Raw genomic sequence first — 10722 nt, 5'->3', positions numbered from 1 at the left:
GCATCTTTGGATCATATTTCTCTGACAGAACAGCCAAGGAACTTTGATGAGCCAGCATTGCATGAGGCTATGGAAATTCTTGGGCTGAAACTCTACAAGTAGTGACCTTAGTCACAGCAAAAATTCAGCTGCAGAGTGACAACCAGTGAAGGGAAGCAACGAATGTCTGTCCAGATTCCCAGCTATGCTGGAATGTGAAGAGGAACACAGATATGCATGAATTTTCACCATCCTTTATTAAAGAGAAGTATTTTGTTCTTCTGATCCATAACCTCTAAGTCATGCAATTCTAGCAGGTGAAGTTTATGCAAACACATGTTTTGGCATCTTACTTAACATCCTCTGTTAAGGAGGACTTTGCTGAAGCTGTGATTTCAGACAACACTGCACATGAGAAAATACTTCAAAAGAAATTTGAGTATAATGAAAACTAAGGTCTTTTCCTTGCTGTGGAAAGGATTAAACATGGGGAGTTTTGTGAGTGTAATGAGAACCAAATGTTTGCCAGTAACTATACAAGGTTGCTTCAGTATCAATAGTAGTATAAGCATTGCATATCCTATGAAAGCATGCAACAAACCAAAGCTGCTTGTTGTTTTAAAGAAAAATCCTTATTTCTAGGTGACCAATTGATAAGAACATCTTCAGAATACAGTCTCAGCCTTCTCCTTGTCTCAGTGTCCTTATACCCTTGAGTATAAGTCTCCAGACAAATCTTGTATTTTATCATCTTCCTTAACACATGCATTATGTATACAGGTCTCCATGGATGGTAATGCCTTATCTTGGTATGTTGCAGTTTACCTTCGCTTCCCCACTTTTTCCTGCTTTAAATTCTGTGTGAGAACATTGTGCAATCTACCAATTCCTTTAAAGCAACAGAAACCTATAGGCTTTGAAGAGCAATTAATTAGTACATGGTAATGTTAAGGAGAATGTAGCCTTCCGGAAGATTGCACTAACTTCACAATTCAGTAAACCAATCTGTAATGGTAATAGGAGAGAAATATGTGCAGAGATCCTAGGAAGAAGAAGAACACAATCATAGTGAATGCTTGAATATGGATAACTAAGTGAAACTCTGTAGTGTGAAATAGTTTGTGCAAATTACTATGTGTAACTTGTTCTCAATATACTTGTAAACACGAGTCCTTCTTCCTTCAGCAAAAAAGTCGTTGATTGAAGCTCTGCAAAAATCTGCAAAAATCTGCAAAAATTTGCAAAAATGGAGAAGGAATGCTGGGAACCTAATACTTCTGAGGCTTGTGCAATAGTCTTCACTTTGATCTGCATCAAAGCTACTGCTTCAAAGTTATTTCTAAAGGACAGAGACTAAAACTGGAAAAGGAAAGTGCATGAGCCTGATGTATTAAAGAGTCTCTGTTCTTCTGACTGCTTGGTTTCTGCACTGCAATGAATGCAAGATGAGAAACCGGGAGTAAATGAGCTGTAATTAAGTAGCAATGGTAGCAATGCTTTTGTTCTGGCTGTTTGTATGTTAATCTTTTAGACTGCTGGCCACAGAATCTACCCAGAGGAATACTTGGAATATTCTCTTTGAGGAGTAGAAAAAGAAGAGAACTGGAGGAAAAAGGGGAATAGTCAGGGAGGAAATATTAATCAAAACAGGTATCTATAACAAACATCAGTGTTAGAATGTTTTTCATGTGATATGACATCTGGTGCTTATTTAATGAACGAACTCCTATAAAGACATGGTTTTTACCAGAAAGATTTCATAATATTAGCATAACTTTATTCAGTGGGCTTAGTTGTTATGATTTAACATAATTCTGTCTTCAGTTACAGGGTATTATTTATTTCTATGCAACAAGATTCTGCTTTAGTCAGGTTTGACCAAATTATAAGTACTTCTTAGGTCTTCTAAATAATTTGTAGATGTGTTGTCTAAGAAAAGAAGTACAAGGGAAGTGATATCAAGCCACTTCTCTACCTACCTGACTTCCTTCCCAACACTGCCTGACAAGCTTGGGTGATTACTACAACTGAGCAGAAGGCCATCTGCATAGTACTTCTGCCTTCTTACACAAAATTTAAAAGCAAAAAAAAAAGAAGGTCTGCTGAAATGTCCAGGCAGGAAGCATTACTCCCATTTCCTGTGTGATATCTGTTACCTGTGTAGAAGTTCTGTGTCAAAGTTTGCAATAAAAATGACAATATGAACAGAGTATAAATTTCAGTATTTTTCCTACTACAAAAAAACCCCAAAAACGTAGAAACTGATTTAAAGAATCAATAGTATTTTGAAATAATGTTGTCCAACCTCATCACATTTCTAAAATTTGAAACGCAGAAGTATATAAACAGAAAAACACAGACTAACTCCGTCAGATGTATTCTATTATTTTTTGAAGCAATTCAGGCAGTCAAATATCCTTCACATTTTATGCATGTAGAAAATTGGTACAAACTCACTTGTGAAGAAAAATCAGTGACATCCGGTTCACCTGTAGAAGCCAGGACTTCATTAAGTCTGTGGAAAATATATAGAAATTAATAAAGGTAAGGAATAGTGTAAATGGAAGAAAATAATTACAGGCTTTGTTGCCAAGAAGGAACTTTTTCAGAATCTAGGATCGAAAACGGAACCAAACTTTGTATCTATTTGAATACATATTTAAATACAGTGCATAATGAGACAAACATAACTCTCCCAGGTTTTTTTTTAGTAGCTCTTTGTAATGAAGAGTAAGAAGTAGCCTTTGTACCAATAATATCACTGCGACATGCACTTCTGATTTCAGGTAATTGAAGAGAGCAATAGATAAGCACAAATATCTCATTAGTCAAGGAACCATCATAACAGCACTAACAGTGCTGTTTTAACTAAACAGCTTTGTGTTTTATAAAGAATGAGGTAAAGGGGAATCAGGCTTGTGCTTTAAATTAGATACTTTGTGATAGATGTTTGCTTTTGTCTTTGTAAAAATGGATTCATCTTTATGGAAACATGTTTGAAATATGAAATATAAGTAAATGAAGTAAATAAATCAGGTTTAAGCATCATCCTTTGAGGATCTTTTTCTTGTAATACATGATTTTCATCAAGAAAATCCACAGCTGTCTAAATGTTTGGATCATTCTTTGTATAAGTTGAGTAAAGAATTGAGATGAAAAAGAGCTTAACTATTGAAGACTGCTTTCAGATCTTCCTAGTGCCTCAAGGGTGAAACTTTTTTTCATGAATGATAAGTCCCTTTTCCAGCTGCATGTATGTAGTTTACCCACATACACATATCAGATGGCTGTGATTTAGGGCATAAACATATCTTTCATCCTGAGTCCAATAACTCATTGCAGCAGTCATTTTTGCCTAACCTAAAATAATATCCAGGAAGTCTGCATACAATTTTCTACCTGAATTTGGGACTTCACTATTTACTGGGCTGTGGTAGGTTTATATTCTTCTTGATTTGCAATATGCTGAAACAGTGTCACTAAAGGAGTCTTGTTCTAGTAAAAAGTGTCTGTATACTCTATCTTTTTCACTAGCCAATATTGAAAAATTAGTTTCAGAAACTCATGGAAAAGCTTGACTTTTTAAAGACAGAGCAAATTCAGTGATGTCCTATTTCACTCTTGTTTTATTCTTTCCTTCTTTAAAGGTCTAGTGGTTGTTGACTGATGGCCTGAGTTCAGCAGGTCATTTATCCAGGAGTTTCTTCCTTATCTTGCCCTCTATGATTTGTTGCTCTCATGGGTGAAGTGGTGATTGGTGACTTGCCGAGCCGCAGCAACCACGCAGTGTTGAATTTCAAACCTCTGGTCTCTTGCCTGCACCCAGCTTGCTCCCAGGATGGGCCACACACAGGTAAAAATGGTTGGAAAAAGAGCATGTTTTATTAATGTGTCCTCAGCAAAGCTGTTTTCCCAAAATGGGTTCTTTTAACCCATGTGCAGGTAGTCAATCCCCAACAGAGCTGATGTATCTGCTTTATGTACAGTCCTGCACAGAAAGGGGTGCTGGGTGGCTAATCCGTAAAGCCAGCACAATGACTATCACAACTTTTCATTGTGTTTATACATTTTGGCAAATGCAGTAGTGTTCACTGACTACAAGTTATATGGTTCTTATTAATTAGTATTTTATATTCTGTCAGTTAAAAGATTCCCTTGCTTTTTATACCAATTAATCTGCATGCTCAGAGTTGGTGGTTTTCTTGGGTCAGTAGGCTTTGAGTAAGCAGTTGTGATCTCCTCCTGCTAGAATTATCTTTTACCCAGAGAGAGATGATATTGGCACAGTTGCTGAGTTGGCTTTATGACTTTCTTCCTCACCTTGGGAGTTCTGCCTGTAAATTCGGCATTCACTGTGTCCACTATCAGTAAGTAGTACATCCTGCTCCCCAAGTTTTGTCAACCTCACCTTAGGCATGAGACTACTGAGGCATGTCCAGCTCTAAACCTGTTATTCATGAAATGATGCAGTTGGCTTTTGCATGGTTGAATGTTTAGATTTTGCAGGTTTAATTAATTAAGATAATTAAAAACAGTCATTTAAGTGGTTAAAAAAGGGTTGATAATTGTTGTTGAACCTTGTTATTCCCTGTTAAAATTGTTTATCTCCCCTAGTTATGTTTGATGGTGATTACTGCTCACATCTTTTCTGATTGCCAAGTTTGGTGGTTATGTTGAAAATCAGTGATTAAGTTGTGTTGGTCAGGTCACTCCTTTATTAAATAAGTTCTTGATTACAGTTTTTAACAATAAACTTAACAGTCCTTTGTTAGTGTCCCTCCCCAGAGACTTCAAACCGTCCCCACAGGCAGCACCCCCAGAGCTATCCCTGAGGGACTGCAACTTGACTCCATGGCAGCCATGCATACAAATGAGAAGCCTTTCCCGCCACAGAAGGAGATGACACCGCTTGCTGTCCTTCCAGCTGTCCCCTAGCAGTCTGTTCCTGAAGGATGGCACCCTGTGGAAGGGATCCGCACTGGAGCCCTTCAGAACTTCAGCCCAATGGAAGGACTTAATTGGAGAAGTTCGTGGAGGGCTGTTGTGAAAGGCACCCCAGAGTGGAGCAGGGGAAGAGGAAGAGAAAAAAGGAACAGCAGAGAAAACATGAACTGACCACAGCCCCCATTCCTGTCCCCCTGTGGTCCTGAAAAAAGAGGAGGTAGAGAATTGGGAGTGAAGCTGCGCCAGGGAGGAATGGAGGGTTGGGGGAAAGGTGTTTAAAATTTGGGTTTTGTTTCTCATTATCCTTCTCTGGTTTGATTTGCAATAAATTCAGTTAATTTCTCCAAGTAGAGCCTATTTTGCCCATAATGGTAATTGGTGAGTGACCCATCCCTGTTTTTTCTCAACTGCCAAGCCTTTCATTTTATTTTCTCTCTCCTGCCCAGCTGAGGAGGGGAGAGATAGAGCAGCTTTGGTGGGCGTTTGGTGTCCAGCCAAGGCCAACACACTACACTGTCCTTTGGTTCGATGCATAGATTTCATGCACTAGCTTAATTAATGAGAAAACAAGCTAGGTCTGCTGGTACTACTCAGTGATTTACAAATGGTTAAAAAGTAATCCCTCAAAACAGTGAATACGACTGTGACAATGTCGCTGCCCCAGAGAGTGTTTTATTTTCTTGGCACTGTGTGCTGATACTAGACAAGTTCAAAGACTTGCATGTTCTTAGTGAACCTCTAAAATTCTGATGTTGAGTTCTGTTTTGCTTGCTATATTGGATGGGCATGAAACCAAAAGAAAACAATATATCTCTGTTTATCCAATTTCTTGTTTGTAGTTTAGCCTTTTTATATGTATATAAACTAAAACGTTGCATGAAAGAAGAACTTAGTAGCACCCAAACCTTAAACTATTCTCTTCCATTTTAAAGCCTTAATTTTTTAATGAGAATCTCATCATTGATCAAAAAAAAGACAAACTGAATTTTCTTCTCCATCCCAATTTATTTAGATGTGTATGAAATATACTCAAGTGAAGAAAAATGGTTGAATGTCACATTTCAATCTACAAAGAATCATTGTGTTTTCATTAGGAAAAAGAGTAAACTTTCATATCCTGTTGTATATATTAATGAAAAGTTATACATATTAATGAAAAGAAAGTTCATTTTGCAGTTCTTTTTGCCTCCAAAGCTTCTGTTGAGAATAGTATTCAAATATTTATCTGTACTAAAGAGATTATTCCATGTAGTAAATGAAGCAGCATAGACTGGACTCCATGATCCAGAAATACTACCAATTTTCTTTGAAACTGATGGGAATTTTGTTGCACACTTGCAGAGTCTTCACAGCCCCTACATTTGGCAAACCAACAGCAGAACAGGTAGGAATGTGACAGTCTCAGACAGTGTGGTGTATTTAAATCACACACACTGTGGGGGTGTTGGCCCAAAACTGGTCAGGCTGGAGATTGTGACTTTTGGCTGGATTAAACAGCATTTACAGAATTAAAGAGATCCCTGAACTAAAAAAAAAGAGTGAGCCTAAAGAGAGGTCTAGGAGAAGCATGAGGGCAGCAGTGGCAGCAGGGATGGTGCTGCAGGAGCAGATGCCATCAGAGCTCAGTTTGACACCACACAAGTCACCCAGGGGTGTCCTGGCCTCTGCCCTCCCAGGGGTGCCATGAGCAGCCTCTCCTCCTGTCTGCCTGGTCCAGGTGCTGGGCAGGAAGAAGGACCCGTGCTGGGGTGCTGGCTGGGAGCTCTCAGGGCAGCTCCACCCCAGGGGGGTCTGCAGCCGGGGATCTCAGGAGGGGCGAGCCTCCATCACCTGGGGGCTTCTCCAGAGGGGCTGCAGGGTATTGCACTTCCTGGGATTAGTGACAGAGGGGTGCTCAGAGACTGGGGATGTTTATCAGCATTTTCTGAAAGGCTCCTGATATGTGGTTCATGAGTTACATTGCTGACACTGATCTCAAAAGTGTAGCTGACTGATTGCCAGTTAATTACATGTCAATAATAAATGAATAAACCACTTTGATCCTGATTTGGTTTAACATGAATATTTTTTTCCCTGTGATACAGTGTTTATTCAAGTAACTGAACAGAACAAGAGCAGACACAAAAAGCCAGGAATGTTTTTTGAAATTGTGTATACATACATTATATATAGCTATAAATGAGCTTAATCATGGTAAATGCAGAAATTATCTCTCTTTGGACATCAAAGATTTTGTGCCAGCAATTTCTTTCTATACGCATGTCTGAAAGGCTGAATTTCAAGAACTGAGTCCTTTCAAGTGGAGATGCCTGATATCTGCAAAATGTACTTTGTTATTCCGATGGCCTACAGCACGTTCGTAAATCTAACAAAACATAACAGACAGTTGGATGGATTTGGCTGAAAAATCTGGTGACATGCAATATGCAAAAAAAAAATTAGGACAGTTAGAGATCTCTCTTCTGTTCTCTTCTGTTCTCTCCTCTCCTGTTCTCTCCTCTCCTGTTCTCTCCTGTTCTCTCCTGTTCTCTCCTGTTCTCTCCTGTTCTCCCCTCCCCTCCCCTCCCTCTCCGCATCCTTCCCATCTCCTCTCCTCTCCGCATCCTTTCCATCTCCTCCCTCCCCTCTTTTGCCTTAGGTGTCTATGGACTGGTCAGTTTCTGGGCATGCTGTCAAAGGAAGAAAGATGTGCTGGGTTTTGTTCAAGGCATAAAATATGTATGACAAAATTTTTTCTTAGAGAAGAAGCCTAAGGGGTCTTCTCAGCTGTTTCTCATGCAGCATGTGCCTAACTTTGAGATATCTGGGTCAGGCTTCTGGCTGTTGCAGTACTGGCAAAAATAAAGAATCATTGTTTAAATTTTATTTGTCCCTGATCATTCATCCTTCTGGCATATTCTATGGATTTTTATTCTGCTTATTTTCTGTCTGCCTTTATACTCATACATTTTTGTACTGTGTCTCTTTGAACCTGCTTAACAAAATTTAATGAAGTTGATAATGATGGTAACATTACCATGAAGCATAACAAATTATTTTTTTCTTACCATTTTCTTGCCTGTGTCTTCCTCTCGGTTTTTGTTCTTTATGGCACCTATTGCCTGTGGTGGGCTGACCCTGGCTGGCCACTAGGTGCCTACGCAAGCTCCTCTATCACTCCCCTCCTCGGCTGGACAGGGTAGAGAAAATTTAATGAAAGATCATGGGCTGAGAGAGGGACAGGGAGGAATCACTCACCAATTACCATCAAAGGAAAAATAGGCTTAAACTTGGGAAATTTTAACTTGGGAAGTTTAATTTACTGTCAATCAAATCAGAGTAGGATAATGAGAAACAAAGCCATATATTAAAGGACCTTTGTGACCAAATCTCTGAAACCTGGAGTAAGACTCCTTAACACCATTTTTTTGTGTTAAAGAGGCATGATTTATTCAGGCACCTGGAAGAATATGGGGACCACTCCTCCTAACATGCCCCCCAATTCTTACAAGTGCGTTGCTAACATACAGTCACTACATGCATATTATAATTTGGTCATTACCATAAAACCCCTCCCCATGTTCCCCAAGTTCCAAAACTCAGTCCTTGTTTTGGCTGTATCTACATTCCTAAGCCAGATGTTCCAATATCCTTTCTTGGAGAACAACTTCTGCATGCCTTGCTTCTCTACTAGAGGTCCACAGACAGTGTCTTCTCTGCTACAAGTTCCCAGTCATAGTGTCTTTCTACTAAAAGCTCACAGTTACAGTAGAAATTGAATTAACATTTTTGCTATCACCTTCCTCCCATCCCCCACTTCTTCCTGGGCTTATCTTTGTTCCTGATTCTCTACCTCCTCTCCTCCAGCAGTACTGGAGGATGGGAATGGGGATTGCAGTCAGTTAATAATACCTAGTCTCCGCTGTCTCTTCCTCCTCTGGGAGAGGACTCCTCACACTCTTCCCCCATTCCAGCGTGGGGTCCCTTCCACAGGAGACAGTCCTCCATGAATTTTCCCAATGCTTTCACATATCATGGTTTCCACATCATTACCAGGATGATGAAGCCAATGGTTGTCTCTAGTTATAGCATTTAATTATGCACGTCTAACCAAAACCTGTGAATTATACTGTAGTGTTTTATTTTTCTTATGCTTTTACTGTTTGGTGTATCAAGGGGTAAATACAATTATTTTTGAACAAGCAAACTGGCACTGTTGTCAATATAGCCATAAGCTAATGATGCAATGCTATTGTATAGGGGAAAAAAATTCCTAGTCTTTAAATTAAAGGAACTGCGGTGAACAAAAGACCTAGAATAAAACCAAGGGAAAATTTTAAACTAGACACTAAGGGAGTATTTCTCTTCGCAATAAAACTAAAGTGATATTGTCCTTTTTGGTTAAGTGTTCATTCGCATCCTGATGTGTCTTTTAGCTACTAATGAAGAAATTTCCTTCCTTAGTATTCAACTGTGAAAAGTATTTCACATATTAGACTAAAATAGTTCACATCTAATAGCAACTGCAGTTCTTAAAATGGAAATCCAGTGCTCTCTTATCATGCAAAGTGTGGCTTCTTTGTTTTAGCTGGTGACTTCTTTGCTGATCTATTTCAGAACGAGTACCATCAGCCTGCAGCAAAGACTTAGAAAGCAGTGGTATTGTTATAAACAGGTGGTGGAAACTTGGCTGAGTGATGGTAATGCTGGTCACATGGGCGAAAATTACAGAAGAAACACAGGCTTGCACAGGGAACACTTCTGGTGTTTTCTTTGAAACTGCAGATAGAAAGTGTCAGGGGAAAGAGGTATGGGTATTGCCTTGCTGCAGTGCCATGAGTAATAACTACTAAAATTACCACTGACAGCAAGTCACTCTGACTGGTGACTTTCATGCTTCTGAAAATAGATGGAAATGTAATGGTTTTTCTTAATGATGTATTTCTCATCCCAGTGAGATGCTGTCTCCCAAGAATATTGTTTGGACAAGTGACTGAAAGGGTTTAAAAAATGCTAATGTGCTATAATGATGTACTCAGCAACACATCAATAGACAATAATTAATTGTCTTTCATCCACCAGATTTTATTTCAGTGTTCTGAGCTAGTAGTATTAGTTTCACCTCTCTTGCTGGCCAGAATTTTCTGTTGTGGGATTTTAATTTTATTTTTGTCTTAGACACCAAAAATAACGTGTCAGCCCAAAACTAAACAAATCCTAATTGCTGATAATTTTTTTTTATTTAACATTCACAAATTTCAGTATTGCTGAAGATAGTCAGAGGAAAGACATTTCTGGGGTATACCTCAAGTATCTGAGTTCGGAACTCTGAGAGACAACACCAATATCAATGGAGATAATAGAATAAAATACAATTCTATTTGGATTCTTTGAACCTGTGTCAGAATGGTGTTACATTTTATAACTGAAAATAGAAATATAACTTGTGTACATATTCGAGTAGATTATGTTGTAATCAGTTGTTTTATCCTGCAGATTTCTAGAGAATTCTTTCAAAGAGAGATTTAGATCCTTGATACTAAACTGACTCCCGACTTCTCTTGTTTTATATGTTTTTATATCTAAGATGTCTTCAGTGAATAGCCCTCTATGGATGAATTTGCTTTCTGACAGCAAATTTATTAGGATGCAATGTATTACTTAAATAAATGCCAGGCAAGTGACAGACATTCCATCTGTTTTAAAATATGGCAACAATGATCAAATTTTTAAACGGTTTGCTTTTGCAATTTCATAACCTCTTTCTATACTTCCTGTATATTAAAAAGATTTCTTAACTTTTCTGATCTTTTCCTACAG

At 38.6% G+C, this 10722-nt stretch overlaps 1 long non-coding RNA gene across 5 annotated transcripts in view; it reads right to left on the bottom strand.

The window, feature by feature from the left end:
- Positions 1-217: 217 nt before the first annotated feature.
- The window catches only part of LOC125320063, a 111105-nt gene continuing 100600 nt past the window's right edge, over positions 218-10722 (bottom strand). For 4 of the 5 annotated variants that reach the window (XR_007200982.1, XR_007200981.1, XR_007200983.1 and 1 more), the window contains one exon: positions 218-2494. This is a non-coding gene — a long non-coding RNA (uncharacterized LOC125320063). The remainder of the gene's footprint in view (positions 2495-10722) is intronic. The other variant, XR_007200985.1, reaches the window with a different exon arrangement.

The sequence above is a fragment of the Corvus hawaiiensis genome, chromosome Z (genome assembly GCF_020740725.1).
Source record: "Corvus hawaiiensis isolate bCorHaw1 chromosome Z, bCorHaw1.pri.cur, whole genome shotgun sequence".
NCBI lineage: Eukaryota > Metazoa > Chordata > Aves > Passeriformes > Corvidae > Corvus > Corvus hawaiiensis.
This window is presented reverse-complemented; position numbering and strand designations above follow the sequence as displayed.